The following is a 21,129-nucleotide window of genomic DNA, read 5'->3' as shown; positions in this document are numbered from 1 at the left end:
ATCTTTTTCTGGAACTCTCTTGCTTTTTCCATGATCCAGCAGATGTTGGCAATTTGATCTCTGGTTCCTCTGCCTTTTCTAAAATCAGCTTGAACATCAGGGAGTTCACGGTTCACGTATTGCTGAAGTCTGGCTTGGAGAATTTTGAGCATTACTTTACTAGCATGTGAGATGAGTGCCATTTTGCGGTAGTTTGAGCATTCTTTGGCATTGCCTTTCTTTGGAATTGGAATGAAAACTGACCTTTTACAGTCCTGTGGCCACTGCTGAGCTTTCCAAACTTGCTGGCATATTGAGTGCAGCACTTTCACAGCATCATCTTTCAGGATTTGAAACAGCTCAACTGGAATTCCATCACCTCCACTAGCTTTGTTCATAGTGATGTTTTCTAAGGCCCGCTTGACTTCACATTCCAAGATATCTGGCTCTAGATTAGTGATCACATCATCATGATTATCTGGGTCGTGAAGATCTTTTTTGTACAGTTCTTCCATGTATTCTTGCCACCTCTTCTTAATATCATCTGCTTCTGTTAGGTCCATACCATTTCTGTCCTTTATGGAGCCCATCTTTGCATGAAATGTTCCCTTGGTATCTCTAATTTTCTTGACGAGATCTCTAGTCTTTCCCATTCTGTTCTTTTCCTCTATTTCTTTGCACTGATCGCTGAAGAAGGCTTTCTTTTCTCTTCTTGCTATTCTTTGGAACTCTGCATTCAGATGCTTATATCTTTCCTTTTCTCCTTGGCTTTTCGCCTCTCTTCTTTTCACAGCTATTTGTAAGGCCTCCCCAGACAGCCATTTTGCTTTTTTGCATTTCTTTTCCATGGAGATGGTCTTGATCCTTATCTCCTGTACAATGTCATGAACCTCAGTCCGTAGTTCATCAGGCACTCTATCTATCAGATCTAGGCACTTAAATCTATTTCTCACTTCCACTGTATAATCATAAGGGATTTGATTTAGGTTATACCTGAATGGTCTAGTGGTTTTCCCTACTTTCTTCAATTTAAGTCTCAATTTGGCAATAAGGAGTTCATGATCTGAGCCAGTCAGCTCCTGGTCTTGTTTTTGTTGACTGTATAGAGCTTCTCCATCTTTGGCTGCAAAGAATATAACCAATCTGATTTTGGTGTTGACCATCTGGTGATGTTCATGTGTAGAGTCTTCTCTTGTGTTGTTGGAAGAGGGTGTTTGCTATGACCAGTGCATTTTCTTGGCAAAACTCTATTAGTCTTTGCCCTGCTTCATTCCGCATTCCTAGGCCAAATTTGCCTGTTACTCCAGCTGTTTCTTGACTTCCTACTTTTGCATTCCAGTCCCCCATAATGAAAAGGACATCTTTTTTGGGTGTTAGTTCTAAAAGGTCTTGTAGGTCTTCATAAAACCGTTCAACTTCAGTTTCTTCAGTGTTACTGGTTGGGGCATAGACTTGGATTACTGTGATATTGAATGGTTTGCCTTGGAGACGAACAGAGATCATTCTGCCATTTTTGAGACTGCATCCAAGTACTGCATTTCGGACTCTTTTGTTGACCATGATGGCTACTCCATTTCTTCTGAGGGATTCCTGCCCGCAGTAGTAGATGTAACGGTCATCTGAGTTAAATTCACCCATTCCAGTCCATTTTAGTTTGCTGATTCCTAGAATGTCGACGTTCACCCTTGCCATCTCTTGTTTGACCACTTCCAATTTGCCTTGAGTCATGGACCTGACATTCCAGGTTCCTATGCAATTTTGCTCTTTACAGCATCTTGCTTCTATCACCAGTCCCATCCACAACTGGGTGTTGTTTTTGCTTTGGCTCCATCCCTTCATTCTTTCTGGAGTTATTTCTCCACTAATCTCCAGTAGCATATTGGGCACCTAATGACCTGGGGAGTTCTGCTTCTGGTATCCATTTTGCCTTTTCCTACTGTTCATGGGGTTCTCGAGGCAAGAATAATGAAGTGGCTTGCCATTCCCTTCTCCAGTGGACCACATTCTGTCAGACCTCTCCACCATGACCCGCCCATCTTGGGTTGCCCCGCAGGCATGGCTTGGTTTCACTGAGTTAGACAAGGCTGTGGTCCTAGTGTGATTAGATTGACTAGTTTTCTGTGAGTATGGTTTCAGTGTGTCTGCCCTCTGATGCCCTCTTGTAACACTTACCATCTTACTTGGGTTTCTCTTACCTTGGCGTGGGGTATCTCTTCACGGCTGCTCCAGCAAAGCACAGCAGCTGTTCCTTACCGTGAACAAGGGGTATCTCCTTACCGCCACTGTTCCTGACCTTCAACGTGGGATAGCTCCTCTAGGCCCTCCTGCACCTGCGCAGCCACCACTCCTCAGGTTGCTCCTCCCGGCCTCAGGCATGGGTGGCTCCTCCCAGCTGCCGCCCCTGGCCTTTTGCTCGGGGTGGCTCCTCAAGGTCACCGCCCCTGGCCTCGGGCTCGAGGTGGCTTCTCCTGGCCGCCCCCCTCAGGCAGTGTGTCTCCTCCTGGCCGCCACTGACCTCGGACGTGGGGTAGCTCCTCCCAGCCACTGCCACAGACCTCGGACACAGGGCAGCTCCTCTTGGCCGCCGCCCCTGACCTCGGACGCAGGGTAGCTCCTCTCGGCCGTTCCTGCGCCGTCGCAGCCTGGCACTCTAGGCCACTGCTCCTGACCTCGGCCACGGGGTGGCTCCTCTCAGCCGCGCCCAGTGAGCCAGCCTGCAGCCGCCTGCACCCAGTGAGCCGGCTCGTAGCCAATTATTAGAGAAACACAAATCAGAACTGCAATGAGGTCCCACCTCACACCAGTCAGAAATGGCCATCATCAAGAAGTCTACAAACATAAATGCTGGAGAGAGTTTAGAGAAAAGGCAACCCTACTACACTGTAGGAAATGTAAGCTGGAATGCTGGGACTGTAAATTGGAACAGCCGCTGTGGACAATTATATGGAGGTTCCTGAAAAAACTGAATATAGAACTACCATATGGCCCAGAAATCCCACTCCTGGGCATATACCTGAAGAAATTCATAATTCAAAAAGATTCATGCACCCCAATGTTCATTACAGCCACTATTTACAACAGGACATGGAAGCAATCTAAATATCCAACAGATGAATGTATTTAGATGCCGTATATATACGCAATCAGATATTATTAAGCCATAAAAAAATGAAATGCCATTTGCAGCAACATAGATGAACCTAGAAATTATCATATAATGTCAGACAGAGAAAGACAAATATATGATATCACTTTTATGTGGAACCTAAAAAAATTGTACTTAGTGTAGAAAAGTATTTGTACAAAAGAGAAACAGACTCACAGACTTAGCAGACTTACGATTAACAAAGGGGAAAGGTGGAGGGGGGTTGGAGGGATAAATCTGAAGTTTGGGATTACCATATATACACTATTATATATAAAATAATCAACAAGGATCTACCGTACAGCACAAAGAACTCTACTTGGTGTTCTATAATAACCTATATGGGAAAGAATCTGAAAAAGGATAGATATACGCATATGTACAACTGAATCACTTAACTGTACACCAGAAACTAACACAACATTGTAAATCAACTATACTCCATGTCAGTTACAAATGAAAATAAATGAACTTTAAAAATTAAACATAAAGTTTATGAGTGACTAAACTAAAATTTAAGGTTTACAGTTATCTGTTATTTCATTTTTAGTTCATCAAACATGCTAGAATGTAGGCTCTAGAGTCAGGTTACCTAGGTCTGAATCCCATCTTGTCCCTTCTATGACCTTCAAAACTGCTCCTTTTCCTCTCCATACCTTAGTTTCCTCATTTGTTAGGGAGACATAGCATCCTAGTTCCTCAATACCCTGCCTTCTGACTCTTTCCTATCTACCTCTTAAGAAAAAAAAAAAGAAATTAACTGGAGTATGGTTGACTTACAGTGCTGTGCTAGTTTCAGGTATACAGCACAGTGAATCCAGTGTGTGTGTGTGTGTGTGCACGCGTGCGTGCGTGCATGCATGTGTGTGTGTGTGTGTGTGTATTTCCATGGTGGCTCAGACAGTAAAGAATCTGCCTGCAATGCAGGAGACCCAGGTTCACTCCTTGGGTTGTGAATCCCCTATTGAAGGGAATGGCTACCCACTCCAGTATTCTTGCCCAGAGAATTCCTTGGGTAGAAGAGCCTGGTGGGCTACAGTCAGTGGGGTCTCAAAGAGTTGGACATGACTGAGCAACTTAACACACTATTTTCCCCATTCTTTTTCAAGTTCCTTCCCTATATAAGTTTTACAGAATACTTAGTAGAGTTCCCTGTGCTATACAAACTCAGTAGATTTGGATTTCTTAAATGAATTTCTGTATGTACTTTACTGACTCTCCTGTGCTTCCAAAACACAAACTCTCAGTCATGGCATTCAAGTCAAGTCCCTCATGACTAATCAACACATTTCCTACCATTCCCCACCTTGTTGCTTATACACCAACAGAACTAAATTCCTTACAGCACTCCCATTGCCCAGGAGAGCCATATGACTTCATATTGTTATCTTTCAGATATAGAGCTCGCTCTGGAACCCAACTCCACAACCCTGAACATAATCTGCATCCCCTGCCAGACTCACCTCTTCAGTGAAGCCCACCCCACACCCTTCTCCTCTCCCTGACCCACTCCATAAATGGTCACTTCTTTCTTTGAATTATCATTCTCTCTGACACATAAAGCAGTTGTAAAGCTGCAGCTCCTCGAGGGGAAGTGGTACTCATGTGGGATTCTAACATGAAACACAGTATCTGACACATGGAAACATGTGCTCATGAAGATTTACCTAAGGGGGGTGGTGAGGAGGATGATGAGTGAGATGCCAGTTTACTAGCCTGAATCTCCCACTAGCCTATAAACTCTGAGAGCAGTGACATTGCCTAGCACATTTCATCAACGTATCTCCAGTCCTACCCATGCCTCCCCTGTACTCAGTGCTCAAGTGCTTGCTGGATAAATGAACGAACAGAAAGCTAACAATCACAGACAAATAGAGAAAACTCATCATAAAAAGGTAGCAAATAGAAATAGAAGAGAAATATTACCTGTTAGATATCAAGCACTCTCTGAAAGTAACTTGTTGAACCTTACAATATGTGAAACTTGAAATGTATCATCCCTTGTTGTGTGTGTGTGTGTATGTGTATAAAGTCACTCAGTTGTGTCTGACTCTTTGCAACCCCACAGACTGTAGCCTGTCAAGCTCCTCTGTCCATGGGATTTCCCAGGCAAGAATACTGAAGTGGGTTGCCATTTCCTTCTCCAGGGGATCTTCCTGACCCAGGGATCTAACCCATGTCTCTTATGTCTCCTGTATTGATAGGCGGGTTCTTTAACACTGCACCACCTAGGAAGCCCCATCATCCCTCTTTAAGAGAGGATAAAGTTGAGACTCAAATCAGTTGAAGTAACTCATCCAAGGTCAAACAACTATGGTCAGAAGTCAAATTTGAACTAAGATTGCTCTGATATCAAATATTCCACTAAATGACTTGGATTCTTTTTTCCTTAAGAAGCTTGTTACTTAAATAACATTTAAAAAAAGGGACAGGGGTCACAAAGAGTCGGACACAACTGAGCCACTGAACTGAACTGGATGCCAGAGGAAAGATGTGACCGTGATGACAGAAGCAAGAAAGGCAGGGGAGATCAGGGTGTTTGGGGGAGGGTAGTATGGGAAAAAGGAGACAGAAATGGAATGCGGAAAGTCATAGCATGCTGATGAGAAACACTGAGAAAGAGAACTGTGAATAACCAAAATGAATAATAAGGAATAATGGAATGAAGCCCAGGAAGGACAGGCAATGACCACAAAAAGAGAAAAGAAAAGAAAAAAAAAGAGTTCAAGGAGACTATTAACAAGGGCAGGAAATGCTAACAGTTTTGGAAACATTATCAAAAGCAAACCCACAGGGCCTTTCTGCATCTTCAGCACCTCTGGCTGCTAAGCAAGTTACAGTAAAATCCAGAAGTAGGGCAGAGCAGCTCTGCGTGGGAGTTCAAACCACGTCAGCTCCAGGCCTGGGGGGATTGCCCCGGGGCATGGCCAGGGACCTCTCCAAGGTCTGAGAGTTTCATCAGAAGTGGGCAGGGACAGGGTCCCTGTGGGGTGATCTGCTGGGGCTAATGGCCATCTTTACTGGAGAAGTCTGGAGGGGCTCAAAGGAATCTTAACACTTGTAAGAGGAAAAACAGAAAGTCAAGACAATATAGAGGCAGCAGTTTTACGATTCTTTGGCTTCAAACACAACTTATGCAAAGCTTTGAAGAGTAGGAAGGATGTAGGTGAGCAGAGAGGAAAGGATAGGGTATTTTAGGAGGGGAAACTCCCAGAGCAAAGATTCTCAGGCAGGAATTAGCGTGTGATCATGTGTGTGTGTGTGATCATGTGTGTGTGTGCCCATTCGTGCAAGGGATGGGGAAAGTCCAAAAAAGGGACACTCCTGCTTGTACTGGATATGTAAATTTTTTTCTCTAGTGAATTTTGGACTGAAGTTCTTCTTGGAATATATCTTTCAGATCCCAGCATCAACTTAAGATCAAATGGAACCTCAGAGAATCTCCTCCCAGATCCCTCCAGTAAAATGGAGCCAGTGGGTTTATGTGACTTGATCAAGAAAATATGAAAAAAAAAAAAGAATTACAGTATATTTTATGTTGCTAAATGCTAAATAAATTCAAGGATAATGTAATTACTAGGACATTTTTGAGAAGGACAAGGCCTCCCTCCATCCCTCCCTTGTTTCCTTCTTATTTCTCTCCATTACTATTTATTAACTACCAACTGCATGACAAGCACAGTGTAAATGAAAAGACTGACATGCTCCTTGCTTTCATGAAGCTTATATTCTCTGGGGAGAGAAGAGAGGGTGGGATTTGGGGAGAGGGAAGAGGTGAGGCTGCCTTCTTCTAGTTCAGTCAACTGGGCCTGATTTTTTACTCCCATGTTTAAAAAAAAAATCAAGCAGTTTGTATTCAGTTTCCATTTCTACTTCCTGAGTATATGTCTAACTTTTCATAAAGATAGCTAAGTTCAACAAGAATTAAGATGATGTGAGTAATTTATAGATTAGTAAACATGGTGACAAAACGTGGGGAAGTTTCAACCTTTGTAATAATTGAAGAATATAATTTAAAATAAGATTAAGGTACTACTTTATATTCACTGAATTAATGTAAAATACATTTATATTTCATAAAATAATGAAGTTGTTCAATCACTTTGGAGGGTCATCTGGCAGTATATAATAAGAGCTATAGGATTTGTCCTATCTTATGATATAGTCTCATTTTGACCAATATATTTCAAGAAAAGAGTCTATAGAAATATGTATTGAAAATGTCATCAGATATAATATTCAAAGTCCTTTTAAATGATTGACAAGGTAAAGAGAAAACACAATTTTAAGATCCTATTAAGGGGCTCCTCATCCTGTTGTAACAGGAAAAGCTCAAGATGAGTCACCAAAGCCCATGGACATGGGGAAATAAACCCTGAACCCATATTTTCCCTGAGGCTGTTATGCAGACAATAGGTCTGGGAAATATTAACAGGTGTCCCTTGGGGAAAGAGTTTGGGGGTCAAGAAAGCTGAGAAGTACAAACAAAAAAAGGATTTATCCCTTAGGACCTCATGTTCTGTATATTTTTGAGGGGAATTGCTACAGAAGTCATTCACACATTAATTTGGTAAAAAGATCTTGATTGCTAGAAGCATCTGGAGAGTTAATTTTGTATAGAAGATCTGTCATGGAATACTGAGGTTTTTATTTACCCAATTTTGAAAGAAAAGGATCCAATAAAATTAAAACAAAAGCTAATTGCATTACTCAGTTCTGTAAAATATCCTGAATATCTTACATAAATAAAGTCATTGTACTCATATTATTTTATATGAGTATATCCTACTTACTTCACATTATCTCACATTTCCAATAATTGACATAGTTGACATAATCTTCTAATATAATTATATATATCTATAACTTTGAAATACCATGAAGCACATGACCATTCTCAATTGTATTAAACAAATATGCAATATTATTGTTTAGGATCTGGTTTTTCATCATTTTTCTTATGCAAAAACATCTCAGGAATAACACAGGTTCTCATCAGTAATCATGGCTCATTTTGGTGATTGTCTCAGAATCTTCCAGGAGAGGGAGGTTGAGGTGGGAAAGGTTGTACTTGTGAGGAAACTCATAGATGATTTTTGTTGGCCCTTCCCACCTCTGTCCTGGTTGGAAATCAGTCTTAGACCCTGTAAATTAGGCAAAGTTCTAACCCTTAAGAGGCTTACAAAAAATCATCAGTTACACGTTCACACCCAAACATACACCCCTTCTCTTGCCTTCAGTCTTTCCTAGCATCAGGGTCTTTTCCAATGAGTTGGCTCTCTGCATTAGGTGGCAAAGTACTGGAGCTTCAGCTTCAGCATCAATCCTTCCAATGAATATTCAGGGTTGGTTTCCTTTAGGATTGACTGATTTGATCTCTTTCTGTCCAAGAGACTCTCAAGAGTCTTCTCCAAGATGGCAGAGGAGTAGGTGGACGTGGAATACATCTCTCTCCACGGACACATCAGGAATACACCTTCAGACACAGAAGTACATGCAGAACACCAGCTGAGAGTGGACAGGAGTACCTGACCAGAAGAAAAGAATATATAGAACCACGCAAAACTCAGTAGGATGAAGGAACTAGGGGGAAAAACAGGAGTGTTAGTAGGACTGTTCATGCCCTTGGCAGGTGGGGGAACTGAAGCAGGGGTCCTATCCCCACATCTGGGCAATTGTCTGAGTCAGAGGAGAAACATTTAAGATTGAGAGTGAAACAGCTGATCTGTGGCAGCCTAAATGGAATGAGAATGAGACAGGCCTTGCCACAGCCACACATACCCTGGGCAGGGATGCAGGTCCCCTAGAAGGCACAGCAGCTTGGAGCTGGAGTTTAAGGATTGTGGAGAAATCCCAGTATGAGGGCTGCTATTGACTGCAGAGAGATGGATAGAGGGGATGTGAGGGAAGAGATTGTGGTGGGAAATGCCTGTGGAGGAAAGACAGGCAGCCATGGAAGAAGGTGATACTGCTGAGTAACACGTAGTGGGTGGAGCCATCATCATAGCATCTCTCTCCCCACACTCCCAGCATCCAGAGCTGAACAACAGAGAGGCTGGCCCATCATACGCCTGACACATGGAACTACAGAGTAGGACCCTACCCAAGGTGCCCCTTTAAGTGCCTGACATGCCAATCTACTGGGTAGGACTGCGCCAGGGTGTCCCCTTTATATGCCTGATGTACCAAACAACAGAGAAGTATCCCAGGTAAGGGAGCCCTCTAAGTGTCTGAATAGGCAGAGCTATGGAAAAAGACTGGCCAAAGAGGCCTTCTGATCAGCTGCTACAAGAGGCTCAAAAAAAGACTCTGATAGGGCCATAACTCCTGTGGCAGAGACAGTCCATATTCCTTCACACTTGGTGCTGCCAGGGTCCCTGTAAGCCAAGCAGCTGTGCCATCTTTGTGCTCAACCTCACTGAGGCAGAACTGTCATAGGCAAAACAAGTTTTGAATCTATCCATGAAGGGTCACTTCAATCATATCCAGCTCGTTATGAGACTGTGGCATGCCAGGCTTCTCTGTCAAGGGGCTTCTCCAGGAAAGAATACTGGAGCATATTAGCCAATACTGGTTGCCATACCCTTCTAGAGCACTATATTTCCTGCAGCCCTAGGTGCCAACTCCCCTTAGTAGTTGGTGCTGCCAGAATCCCTGTAACCCAAGCAGCTGCACAACCTCCACACCTGGCACTCACTGTGGCAGACCCAAATCCTCCAGAACAGCCTCAGAAGCAAACCCCAGTGGATGACCCACATGCAAAGGTGGAAATAAAACCACCCTTGAAACCCAGGGGCAGTGTGGCTAAGGAAAAAGACTCAAAACCTTCCCACAAATTGTACAAGCTGAAGATTAATCCAAATGATCAACTAGGCAGACTCTGTGTCTATGGCATATATGAAAGGACATTGAGGGTTCCCACAAAAGAAAACGCACTAGTTCTGATAGCTGTGGACATTGGAGGCAAGAACACACAGGAGTAGGACTAGATTAGCATCTGAGCTGCCCCCACAGCAGGTGCAGAGATCAGCACAGTGTTGGAGAGCATCCTAGGGAGGTGAGGTGGACTGTGACTCCCAGTGAGGGAAAGGACACTGACAGCAGTGACCCAAGAAAAACATTTATTCTTTGTTTTCACTTGCTCTGTAGATTCTTTCAGATTTTTTCTTTTTTCCCCCCTCCTCCACCCCGCCCCATTGCAGTTATTGATTTTACTGGCACTATGAAATCTAATTAAGCTTTTGAGTTTTTTTTCTCTTACATTTTTATTGTTGTTATAAACCTCTGCCTCTACATTGGGCTTCTGCAGTTCTGTGGAATTTTCCTCTTTTTTTTTTCTTTCTTCTTCCTTTTTTTTCTCTCTTTTTTAATTTTATTTTTTAAACCTGCTATTATTTTTTCTACATTTATCTCTTTTTTGCTTCTCCTACTGCTCTCTCCCCCTTGCACTTAATTTTTAATGTATATAAATCCTCTTTATCTATATCCATTCAACTTTGGATATCTGTTCTTTCTTTTCTTTCTTTCCTTTCCTCTCAATATATTTGTTAGTTTTGTTCTGATTGCTTTATTCCCCAGTTGGCACCTTGCTTTAGCTTTGTTTTCCAGTTTGTGCTTTAGTTAGTTTTGTCCTTAACTGGTAGGTATAATATTTTTATTTCCTTTCTTTGCCAGGTCAATCTATTGTACTTTATATTTGCTGGATTGCTTTGATTTTACTTATGGGTGTATATGTATGTGTGTGCATTCCATTATTTATTATTTGCCTGATTTTGTAACTGCCATCTGGGGTTCGTCTTTGGTTACTTGTTTTGGGGTATTTGTTTTAATCTCACTTAATGCCATAATAAACCACTTGTGGGATCTTCATTCCTGACCAGAGATCAAGCCCTGAGCCTGTGGAGTGGGAGTGTTGACTCTAAGACCCTAGACTACCAGAGAACTAACCCTAGGGAGTATCAAATAGTGAAAACTCACACAAAGGAAACCACTTAAAGACCTGGCATCACCCCACCACCTGTGGCACCCTGTGCATGATATCTCAACTAAACAACAAAACAAAAACACAAACCTACTCATCAGCAGACAGGATTACCACCTCACTCAGTCTTGCCCATCAGAGGAAAAACAAAAAAACAGACAAAACTCAGCAAAAATCTCACCCAATACAAAGCTTACGCAAACCACTGGACCAACCTTCAGTTCAGTTCAGTCGCTCAGTCATGTCTGACTCTTTGCGACCCCATGAATCATAGCATGCCAGGCCTCCCTGTCCATCACCAACTCCCGGAGTTCACTCAGACTGACGTCCATCGAGTCAGTGATGCCATCCAGCCATCTCATCCTCTGTCGTCCCCTTCTCCTCCTGCCCCCAATCCCTCCCAGCATCAGAGTCTTTTCCAATGAGTCAACTCTTCGCATGAGGTGGCCAAAGTACTGGAGTTTCAGCTTTAGCATCACTCCTTCCAAAGAAATCCCAGAGTTGATCTCCTTCAGAATGGACTGGTTGGATCTCCTTGCAGTCCAAGGGACTCTCAAGAGTCTTCTCCAACACCACAGTTCAAAAGCATCAATTCTTTGGCGCTCAGCCTCCTTCACAGTCCAACTCTAACATTCATACATGACTACTGGAAAAACCATAGCCTTGACTAGACCGACCTTAGTTGGCAAAGTAATGTCTCTGCTTTTGAATATGCTATCTAGGTTTGTCATAACTTTCCTTCCAAGGAGCAAGCGTCTTTTAATTTCATGGCTGCAGTCACCATATGCAGTGATTTTGGAGCCCCAAAAAATAAAATCTGACACTGTTTCCACTGTTTCCCCATCTATTTCCCATGAAGTGATGGGACTGGATGCCATGATCTTTGTTTTCCGAATGTTGAGCTTTAAGCCAGCTTTTTCACTCTCCTCTTTCATTTTCATCAAGAGGGTTTTTAGTTCCTCTTCACTTTCTGCCATAAGGGTGGTGTCATCTGTATATCTGAGGTTCTTGATATTTCTCCCAGCAATCTTGATTCCAGCTTGTGTTTCTTCCAGTCCAGCGTTTCTCATGATGTACTCTGCATATAAGTTAAATAAGCAGGGTGACAATACACAGCCTTGATGTACTCCTTTTCCTATTTGGAACCAGTCTGTTGTTCCATGTACAGTTCTAACTGTTGCTTCCTGACCTGCATACAGATTTCTCAAGAGGCAGGCCAGGTGGTCTGGTATTCCCATCTCTCTCAGAATTTTCCACAGTTTATTGTGATCCACACAGTCAAAGGCTTTGGCATAGTCAATAAAGCATAAACAGATGTTTTTCTGGAACTCTCTTGCTTTTTCCATGATTCAGCAGATGTTGGCATTAGGAGGGCAGAAACCAAAAGAAAGAAAGAATTCAACCTTGAAGGCTGGGAAAAGGAGACCTCAAATACAATAAGTTAAAAAAAAAATGAAAAGGCAGAGAAACACTGCACAAATGAAGGAACAAACTAGAAACACAGAAGTTCAAATAAATGAAGAGGAAATAGGCAAACTACCTGAAAACGAATTCAGAAAAATGATAGTAAAGATGATCAAAAACCTCGAAAACAGAATGGAGAAAATGCAAGAATCAATTGACAAAGACCTAAAAGAATTAAAGGATAAACATACAGAGACAAACAACACAATTACTGAAATTAAGAACATCCTAGAAGGAATCAATAGCAGACTATCTGAAGCAGAAGAACGAATCAGTGAGTTGGAAGATAAAATGCTATGAAGAGAAGAATAAAGTAAAAAGAATGACAAGAACTAAGGATAGTCTCAGAGATCTCTGGGACAGTATCAAACGCATGACCATTCAAATTATAGGGGTCCCAGAAGAAGAAGAGAAAAAGAAAGCGTATGAGAAAATTTTTGAAGAGATTATAGTTGTAAATTTCCCCAACACGGAAAAAGAAACAGTCAATCGAGTTCAAGAGGTACAGAGTCCCATACAGGATAAACCCAAGGAGAAACATGGCAAGACACATACTAATCAAACTAACAAAAACGAAACACAAAGAAAGAATATTAAAAGCAGCAAGGGAAAAGCAATAAGTAACATACAAGGGAAACCGCATAAGTTTAACAGCTGATCTTTCAGAAGAAACTCTGTAGGTCAGAAGGGAATGGCAGAATATATTCAAAGTACTGAAAAGGAAATATTTACAATCAATATTATTGCACCCAGCAAAAAATCTCATTCAAAATTGACAGAGAAATGAAAAGCTTTTCAGACAAGCAAAAGTTGAGAGAATTCAGTACCACCAAACCAGCTTTACAACAAATGTTAAAGGGACTTATATAGCCAAGAAATATGAGAAGAAAAAAGATCTACAAAATCAACCCTAAACAATTAAGAAAATGGCAATAGGAACATATATATCAATGATTACTTTAAATGTAAATGGACTAAATACTCCAAACAAAAGACACAGACTGGCTGAAGAGATACAAAAACAAAACCCATATACACGCTGTCTACAAGAAACCCACTTTAGATCTAAAGACACATATGACTGAAAGTGAGAGGATGGAAAAATATATTCCATGCAAATGAGAAGCAAAAGAAAGCTGGAGTAGCAATCCTTATATCAGATAAAATAAAAAAAATAAAGCCCTTAAAATAAAGATTACAAGAGATAAGGAAGGACACTACATAATGATCAAGGGATTAATCCAAAAAGAAGATATAATTGTAAACATCTGCCTAGTCAAGGCTATGGTTTTTCCTGTGGTCATGTGTGGATGTGAGAGTTGGACTGTGAAGAAGGCTGAGTGCTGAAGAATTGATGCATTTGAACTGTGGTGTTGGAGAAGACTCTTGAGAGTCCCTTGGACTGCAAGGAGATCCAACCAGTCCATTCTGAAGGAGATCAACCCTGGGATTTCTTTGGAAGGAATGATGCTAAAGCTGAAGCTCCAGTACTTTGGCCACCTCATGCGAAGAGTTGACTCATTGGAAAAGACTTTGATGCTGGGAGAGATTGGGGGCAGGAGAGAAAGGGACGACCGAGGATGAGATGGCTGGATGGCATCACAGACTCGATGGACGTGAGTCTGAGTGAACTCCAGGAGTTGGTGATGGACAGGGAGGCCTGATGTGCTGTGATTCATGGGGTTGCAAAGGGTTGGACATGACTGAGTGACTGAACTGAACTGAACTGAACTGATGCACCCAACACAGGAGCACCTCAATACATAAGACAAACACTAACAGACATAAAGGGAGAAATTAACAATAACACAATAATAGTAAGAGACTTTTACACCCCATTCACACCAATGGACAGATCATCAAACAGAAAATTAATAAGGAAACAGAAGTCTTAAATGATACATTAGATGAGATGGATCTCATTGATATCTTCAGGACATTCCATCCAAATGCAGAATACATCTTCTTCTCAAGTGCACATGGAACATTCTCCAGGGTAGAACAGGCTTGATTTGGGTCACAAATCAAACCTCAGTATATTTAAGAAAATTCTCAAGCATCTTCTCCACCACAGCAGTATGAGACTAGATATCAATTACAAGAGAAAAAAAAACTGTAAAAAAAAAAAAAAAGCACATAGAGATTAAACAACACATTTTGAAATAACCAATGGGTTACTGAAGAAATCAAAAGGGAAATAAAAAAATTTCTGAAAAAAAATGACAATGAAAACATGACAACTCAAAACCTATGGGATGCAGCAAAGCAGTTCTAAGAGGGAAGTTCATAGCAATATAATCCTACCTCAAGAAACAAGAGAAATATTGAATAGACAACCACACTTTACAACTAAAACAACTGGAAAAAGAAGAACCAAAAAAGCCCCCAAAATTAGTTGAAAGAAATAAATTATAAATCAGTTCAGTTCAGTTGCTCAGTCATGTCTGACTCTTTGCGACCCCATGAATCACAGCACACCAGGCCTCCCTGTCCATCACCATCTCCTGGAGTTCACTCAGACTCACATCCATCGAGTCAGCAATGCCATCCAGCCATCTCATCCTCTGTCGTCCCCTTTTCCTCCTGCCCCCAATCCCTCCTAGCATCAAAGTCTTTTCCAATGAATCAACTCTTCTCATGAGGTGGCCAAAGTACTGGAGCTTCAGCTTTAGCATCATTCCTTCCAAAGAAATCCCAGGGCTGATCTCCTTCAGAATGGACTGGTTGGATCTCCTTGCTGTCCAAGGAACTCTCAAGAGTCTTCTCCAACACCACAGTTCAAAAGCATCAATACTTTGGCACTCAGCCTTTTTCACAGTCCACCTCTCACATCCATACATGACCATAGGAAAAACCATAGCCTTGACTAGACGGACGTTAGTCGGCAAAGTTATGTCTCTGCTTTTGAATATACTGTCTAGGTTGGTCATAACTTTTCTTCCAAGGAGTAAATGTCTTTTAATTTCAATGTTGCAGTCACCATCTGCAGTGATTTTGGAGCCCCAAAAAATAAAGTCTGACACTGTTTCTACTGTTTCCCCATCTATTTGCCATGAAGTGATGGGACCGGATGCCATGATCTTCAAATATCAGAGCAGAAATAAATGAAAAGGAAATGAAAGAACCAGTAGTAAGGGTTAATAAAATTAAAAGCTGGTTCTTTGAGAAGATAAACAAAATTGGAAAACCTTTATCCAGACTCAGCAGAAAAAAGAGAGAAGAATCAAATCTACAAAATTAAAAATAGAAAAGAAGAGGTGAAAACAGGCAATGCAGAAATACAAAGGATTGTAAGAGACTATTATGAGCAACTGTATGGCAATAAAATGGATAACCTGGAAGAAATGGATAGGATCTTAGAAAAGTTCAATCTTCCAAGACTGAACCAGGAAGAAACAGAAATTATGAACAACCCAACTGCAAGCATTGAAATTGAAGCTATGATCAAAAATCTTCCAGAAAACAAAAGCCCAGAACCAGATAGCTTCACAGGAGAATTCAATCAAACATGTAGAGAAGAGCTAATGCCTAACCTTCTAAAATGCTTTCAAAAAATTGCAGAGGAGCGAACACTTCCAAACTCATTCTATAAGGCCACCATCACCCTGATACCAAAACCAAACAACTGACAAGAGAGAAAACTACAGGCCAATATCCTGATGAATATAGATTCAAAAGTCCTCAACAAAATTTTAGCGAAGAGAATTCAGTAACACATCAAAAAGCTCATACACCTTGATCAAGTTGGGTTTATTCCAGGAATGCAAGCATTCTTCAATATATGCAAATCAAGTATTATGATACACCATATTAACAAATTGAAAAATAAAACCATATGATAATCTCAATAGATGCAGAAAAAGCCTTTGACAAAATTCAGCACCCATTTATGATTAAAACTCTTTAAAATATGGGTATAGAAGGAACCTACCTCAACATAGAAATGGCCATATATAATAAGCCTACAGCAAACATTATTCTCAATGGTGAAAAACTGAAAGCATTCTCTCTAAGACCTGGAACAAGACAAGGGTGTCCACTTTCACCACTATTATTCAACAGCTACACAGCAATCAGAGAAGAAAAAGAAATAAAAGAAATCTAGGTTGTAAAAGAAGAAGTAAAGCTCTCACTGTTTGCAGATGACATGATAGTGTACATTGAAATCCCTAAAGACAGTATCAGAAAATTGCTAGAGCTAATCAGTGAATTTAGCCAAGCTGCATGAAACAAAATCAATACACAGAAATCACTTGCATTTCCATATACTAACAATGAAAAATCAAACAGAGAAATTAAGAAATCAATCCCATTCACCACTGCAACAAAAAGAAATAAATATTTAGGAATAAACTTACCTAAGGCAACAAAAGAACTGTACACAGAAAATTATAAGACACCAATGAAAGAAATCAAAGATTACATAAACAGATGAAGAGATATTCCATGTTCCTGGGTAGGAAGAATCAATACTGTGAAAATGACTATACTACCAAATGCAATCTACAGATTCAATGTGATCCCTATTAAATTACCAATGGCATCTTTCACAGAACTAGAACAAAAAAAATTAACAACCAATATGGAAACACGAAAGACCCCAAATAGCCAAAGCAGTCTTGAGAAAGAAGAATGGAGCTGGAGGAATCAATCTTCCTGACTTAAGATTATACTACAAAGCTACAGTCATAAAGACAGTATGGTAATGGCACAAAAACAGAAACATAGACCAATGGAACAAGATAGAAAACCCAGAAGTAAATCAATGCACCTATGGGTACCTTGTTTTTGACAAAGGAGGCAATAATACACAATGGGGCAACGACAGCCTCTTCAATAAGTTGTCCTGGGAAAACTGGACAGCTACATGTAAAATAATTAAATTAGAACACTTCTTAACACTATTAGTTCAGTTCAGTTCAGTTAATAAGTCATGTCCAATTCTTTGTGACCCCATGAATCGCAGCACACCAGGCCTCCCTGTCCATCACCAACTCCCGGAGTCTACCCAAACTCATGTCCATTGAGTCAGTGATACCATTCAATCATCTCATGCTTTGTCATCCCCTTCTCCTCCTGCCCTCAATCTTTCCCAGCATCAGGGTCCTTAACACCATACATAAAGATAAACTCAAAATGGATTAAAGACCTAAATGTAAGGTCAGAAATTATAATATTCTTAGAGGAAAAATAGGCAGAAAACTCGATGACATACATCAAAGCAAGATCCTCTATGACCCATGGTTCCTAGAGTAATGGAAATAAAAACAAATGTAAACAAGTGAGACCTGATTAAGCTTAAAAGCTTTTGCACAGCAAAGGAAACTATAAGCAAGGTGAAAAGACAATCCTCAGAATGGGAAAAAATAATAGCAAATGAAACAACTGACAAAGGATTAATTTCCAATATATACAAGCAGCTCATACAACTCAATGCCAGAAGAACAATCCAATCAAGAAGTGGGAAAAGACCTAAACAGACATTTCTCCAGAGAAGACATACAGTTGGCTAACAAACACACGAAAAGATGCTCAACACTGCTTATTATTAGAGAAATGCACATCAAAACTACAATGAGATATCACTTCACACTGGTCAGAAGGTCTGAAAATGAAAGTGAAATTGTTAGTTGCTCAGTTGTGTCCAACTCTTTGCCATCCCGTGGACTATACCCCACCATGATCCTCTGTCCATGGGATTCTCCATGCAAGAATATAGGAGTGGGTTGCCATTTCCTTCTCCACAGGATCTTCCCAACCCTGGGATTGAACCTGGGTCTCCTGCATTGCAGATGTATTCTTTACCATCTGGGCCACCAAGGAAGCCCATCGTCAGGTCTACAAACAATAAATGCTGGAGAGGGTATGGAGAAAAGGGAACGCTCTTGCACTGTTGGTGGGAATGTAAATTGATACAGCCCCTATGGAAGATGGTATGGAGATTCCTTTAAAAACTAGGAATAAAACCATTATGCTGCTGCTGCTAAGTCGCTTCAGCCATGTCTGACTCTGTGTGACCCCATAGACTGTAGTCCACCAGGCTCCTCTGTTCCCTGGGATTCTCCAGGCAAGATTACTGGAATGGGTTGCCATTCTCTTCTCCAATACATGTGTGCATGCATGCTACATTGTTCAGTTGTGTCCAACTGTGTGCGACCCTGTGGACAGCAGCCCACCAGGCTCCTCTGTCCACAGGATTCTCTTGATAAGAACACTGGAGTGGGTTGCCACCATATGACCCAGCAATCCCATTCCTAGGCATATACCCTGAGGAAACAAAAATTGAAAGACACATGTACTCCATTGTTCATTGCAGCACTATTTACAATAGCTAAAACCTGGAAGCAGCCTAGATGTCCATCAACAGATGAATGTTTAAGGAACGTTCATTGTGGTATATACACACAATGGAATACTACTCAGCCATAAAAACGAATGCATTTGAGTCAGTTCTAGTGAAGTGGATGAACCTATAACCTATTATACAGAGTGAAGTAAGTCAGAAAGAGAAAGATCAATATCGTATTCTAACACATATATATGGAATCTAGAAAAATGGTACTGAAAAATTTATTTACAGGGCAGCAAGGGAGAAACAGACATAGAGAACAGACTTATGGACATGGTGAGAGGGTGACATGTATGGAAACAGTAACACAGAAACTTACATTACCATATGTAAAATAGATAACCAATGGGAATTTGCTGTATGGCTCAGGAAACTCTAACAAGGGCTCTGTATCAAGCTAGAGGGGTGGGATGGAAAGGAAGATGGGAGGGAGGTTCAAACAGGAGGGGATATATGTATACCTATGGCTGATTCATGTAGAGGTTTGACAGAAAACAACAAAATTCTGTAAAGCAATTATCCTTCCATTAAAAAAAAATAAATTTTTAAAAATAATTTTAAAAGTCTTCTCCAGCACCACAGTTTGAAAACATCAATTCTTTGGCATTCAGCCTTCTTTATGGTACAACTCTCATTCATTCTATACATGACTACTGGAAAAACCACAGCTTTGACTAGACATATCTTTGTCAGCAAAGTGATATCTCTGCTTTTTAACACACTCTCTAGGTTTGTCATAGCTTTTCTTCCAAGGGGCAAGTGTCTTTTAATTTCATGACTGCAGTCACCATCCATAATGACTTTGGAGCCCAAGAAAAGAAAATCTATCACTGTTTCCATTTTTTTTCCTTTTCCCATCTATTTGCTATGAAGTGATGGGACCAGATGCCATTATCCTAGTTTTCTAAATGCTGTTTAAGCCAGCTATTTCACTCTCCTCTTTCACCTTCTTCAAGAGGCTCTTTAGTTCTTCACTTTCTGGCATTAAAGTGGTATCATCTGCGTATCTGAGGTTGTTGATATTTCTCCTGGCAATCTTGAGTCCAGCCTGTGAGTCATCCAGCCCAGCATCTCTACTTTTCCTTGAATCTGTTCCCTTTGCTCTGAGGACTTCTGCAGTGGCCTCCTAAATGCTCTTCTCATTTTCACTTCCTCTGTTTGTAAATCCATTCTCTCTACATCATTCTGAATAATCTTGCTCAAATATAAACCAGGCCTGTCTCTCATTATTGTTTAGTCATTAAGTTATGTCTGACTCTTTTGCAATCCCATGGATGGTAGCCCACCAGGCTGTCCATGGGATTTCCCAGGCAAGAATATTGGAGCAGGTAGCCATTTCCTTCCCCAGGGGATCTTTCTGATGCAGGGATCATACATGTGTCTTCTGTATTGGAGGGGGATTGTTTACCACTGAGCCACCATGGAAGCCTTGCTCCCTTCACTTAGAGTAAAACCCAAAGTTCCTGTCAAGATGGAGTAAACAAAGCCCTGAATGATAAGGTCCCTACTCAGCTTCTCCCCCCACCCCACACCCTCATCTCACAGTAGGATGCAGGCACTCTGTCTCCCTTTCTCTTCTAGAACTTTCCTCCCTCAGGAACTTTGTACTTGCTCCTTTTTGCCTGGAGTAACATCATCAGACAAAACAGTTAGGCTGAGGCCTGGAGGACAAAAGGGAGCCTATTTCTAATATTAGAGATTCCAAGGGGACATTTCATGCAAAGACGGACACAATAAACGACAGAAATGGTATGGACCTAATAGAAGCAGAAGATATTAAGAAAAGGTGGCAAGAATACACAGAAGAACTGTACAAAAAATATCTTCAGGACCCAGATAACCATGATGGTGTGATCATTCACCTACAGCCAGACATCCTGGAATGCATAGTCAAGTGGGCCTTAGAAAGCATTACTATGAACAAAGCTTCCCTGGTGGCTCAGACGGTAAAGCGTCTATCTACAATGCCGGAGACCCGGGTTCGATCCCTGGGTTGGGAAGATCCACTGGAGAGGGAAATGGCAATCCACTCCAGTACTATTGCCTGGAAAACCCCATGGACAGAGGAGCTTGGTAGGCTACAGTCCATGGGGTTGCAAAGAGTCGGACACGACTGAGCGACTTCACTCACTCACTCACTCATGAACAAAGCTAGTGGAGGTGATGGAATTCCAGTTGAACTCTTTCAAATCATTAAAGATGATGCTGTGA

This window comes from Capra hircus, chromosome 16 (assembly GCF_001704415.2).
Source record: "Capra hircus breed San Clemente chromosome 16, ASM170441v1, whole genome shotgun sequence".
In the NCBI taxonomy this organism is placed as follows: Eukaryota; Metazoa; Chordata; class Mammalia; order Artiodactyla; family Bovidae; genus Capra; species Capra hircus.
The sequence above is the reverse complement of the archived record's forward strand: the minus strand, read 5'-3'. Positions refer to the sequence as shown.